Here is a 3,560-nt window from a genome sequence, read left to right on the forward strand (position 1 = left end):
GTGGTGAGATGAGACAGCAGTCTGGCAGCAAGGATCTGACTTCCCCCCACAGTCAGGGGTCAAAGAATGACAAAATAGATTTTACAAAACAAAAACAAAAAACAGGACCCCAAAACATACCCTAGACAAAAAAGAAAAATAGAGTAAAAAATGAAAAAATAGGGGGGAATTAATCTAATAATAATCAAATAGAGCAGGAGTGTCAGAATTAATATCTGAAAAATAGCCTTTAAGACAAAAACCAGCATAAGATACAAAAAAGGGCATTATATTATGAATAAAATGCCAATTGAACAAAAGGCACACAGTAATAAAAATCTATGTACTCAACAAAATAGCTATGCCCATTTTGGCCCTGTACTTTCCTAGAAATTTTAAAATTGCATAATAAAGGTACTAAATAAACTCCCATAAATTTTCAGATTGCAGACTCACAGATTAATATTGAGATGAATAAGATATTTACTGTATTTTTATAGCTATGAGAGATGTATCCATGTATGTAAGTCTTTATGATTTAAGAATGTTTCCTAAGGCCTGGATTCTTATTTACTCACATATATTCCTAGTTAATTTATATTTTTCTTCACCTTAAAAAGGGTATCTTCTTTTAAAAATCATTTTCTAATTATTTTGCTCAAATATGCTCAAAATATGCAAATATTCTATTGCAATTATATGTTGATCTAAATCCTCCCATTATCTCTGGATATTAATTTAGAGATCCTTTTGAGTTTTCTATGAAAACACCACACTATATACAAATAATAACAACTTCATTTTGTTAAATATTTTCTTAAAAGATAACTATATTTTCCCCTTTTTTAATTCTCCTTTTTACAGAAGTCAAGTTTTAGTGCTGTTATTGGTTAGAGTCAATGAGACCATGCTGCCTTTTATCCTCTTGAACTTAGAGAAATGTTTAAGTGTTTTACTTCTGATTTCTGTAATATCATGTAAGGAAATTCCTATTTATTATTTGCTAATAAATTTTAGTCTTAAATGATGTAGAATTGAATATTGTTTTTTCTTTTAAGATGATCATATTTTTATTGTTTTATTCCTTGATACAAAAATTGCAACATCCCAATAAACTATCCCACATTTCTGACATAATTTTTACTCGACCTTAATTAGCTGTATGCTTGTTGATTATTTACAGTGGTAGACTTGGTTCATTTATGGTTTTGTCCATGAATTCTGCATCTATGTTCTTGAGTCAGAGTGGCCTGAAAATTTGTTTTCCTCTGGTCTTAATTTTTCTATATTCCAAATATTTATCCTAATTTTTTTTCTTTTAAATTACCTTGGAAGAATACTGCAACAGGCTCCTGCTAACCTGACACAGCTAAAACAACCATAACATCCAGGTTATATACTCTAATTATTTCTTCTTTCTTTCATCTTGTTATTGTATGTTATTTTGAAGTAAACTCTAGCATGCACATTATGCTTTCTTTGAGTAAGTTATTACATGTTCTTAAATGCTAAGAACGTGGTAAATTAAACATAATTTAGAAACCATAATCATACCAGAAAAAAGCTTAACATTTTAATATTCACAAATACATGCTTCAACCCAGTCTTCTCATATTTTTCCCCATATTTAGTCTGTTAAGCTCAAGAACTAAACCTAGTCTACACATTCTATGTTTTATTGCTCTTATTGGCTTTAGAATGTTTTATTTCCCTATGATCGCTTGTTAGGGAAACTAAAACACTTGTCTACCGAGTTTCTTCCTTCGAGATGTTGCAGATTCTATACCTTTGGCATCACATACATTGTTTCATCACATCCTATAATTCCTGGATATTGGTAATTAATATTAAAAATGTTGAAAAGGGACACTCAAGGTATTTTGACTTTATGACACTTTTGTACTCTTAAAAAATTATTGAGGACCTCAAAGACATTTACTGACATTTTTTAGAAACTTAAAGCTTTCTTAAGCCATATATATGTAGTTTAATATATATATAGAGAGAGACTTGCTTTGATCTTTTTCATTAATGGAAAGGAAATATCAATCTAAAAAACTGAAGTTTATCTGGAAGTCTGTGATAGAAAGTTGGTATGCCATGAAAACGACAGATTATGAATGAATGTTAAGAATAATATCCCGGCTCAGAACAGCCAAGGCACAGAGGGGATCAAAGGGCTGGCCCCATCACAAGACAGGACAACATGTCCCTCACTAACAAATAGTGCTAAAGGGGGACAACACTGGGGACACGGTGTGGGAGATGTGCCCAATCGGACCCACCTTACCAGGTTGAGCACTAAGAGTGTATAGTGGAGCAGCAAGGGGAGCAAAGCAACAAAGTCCCCGAGGAACTCCAACAGTGAACTTGGGGGTCAGGGCGTGGCACCCCAGTGGACTTGACTGGAAAACACTCATAAAGGTCACCAGACAGAACCACTTGAGGGCTTTTCAGTTTTTGCTGTTGGTTTTTCTTTTTCTCTTTATTTTTTATTTCATTGTATTAGCTGTTGTTGATTTATTTTTTCTTCTTTTTTGTGTTATGTTTGCTCTGCTTTGTTTTTGCTTGTATTATTTATTGTCTATCTGGACAAGATAGGTGGGATGACTAATCCAGAGGAGAAAACAATGGGACTGATGATTCCCAGGGGGACATGGGTGATGGAGAGATGGAGGCAAAGGAGGGGGATGCCAAAAAACCCAGGGACAAGGGAAGAATAAGTGACTTAACATTGATGGCAAGGAGGGTATAGGATGCTTGGGGAATTGATCAAGGGCAAAGTAGCTAAGAGGAATTAACAAAACCTGAATGAAGACCCAACATGGTAGTGGGATGGGAAGAAAGTAAAAGGAAATAGAGGAAAGAACTGAGAGGTACAGGAGAATTGTAGAGGTATATACACAGGCATGTATAAATGTATTTACATTTATATACAATGACAGGGGAATAGAGCTGTGGACAATACTTTACTTATAAAGTATTATGGTAGCAGATGGACATTGGGCCACCACTCAAGTAATCCCTCAATGTGAGAACAATTTGTTCTACTAGCATGGCACTCTGTGATGTTCACCTTCCCTGACACCATCACTGAAGACAAACTGGGTACATAAGCAAATGTGGTAAAGAAAGCTGATGGTGCCCAGCTATCAAAAGATATAGTGTCTGGTGTCTTTAAGACTTGCAAATAGAAAAGCGACCATCTAGTTGAGAAGCAAAAAAGCCCACATGGAGGAAGCACACCATCCTGTGTGATCACGAGACATCAATGGGATCAGGTATCAGGCATCAAAGACACAAACAAACAAAATGAGGGGGAGGGCAGAATGGGGCCCAAAGCTCATCAGTAGTCAATTGGACACTCCCCTGCCAGAATAACCACAAGGAAGAGAAGATCCAGTGAGGGTGATCCGTATAGCACCCTATAGAGCCATCAGTATAGCAATGATGAAACACACAACCTGCTTCTAGTGATTTAATGTTCCCTGCCCCCTCCCCACTACCATGACCCCAATTCCATCTTACCAATGGTATAGATAAGAGTAGGAAACACAAGTAATCCAGAACAGATAAACCCC

The sequence above is a fragment of the Echinops telfairi genome, unplaced genomic scaffold, assembly GCF_000313985.2.
Source record: "Echinops telfairi isolate 266 unplaced genomic scaffold, ASM31398v2 ScPeMD7_7467;HRSCAF=8505_1, whole genome shotgun sequence".
Taxonomy (NCBI): Eukaryota; Metazoa; Chordata; class Mammalia; order Afrosoricida; family Tenrecidae; genus Echinops; species Echinops telfairi.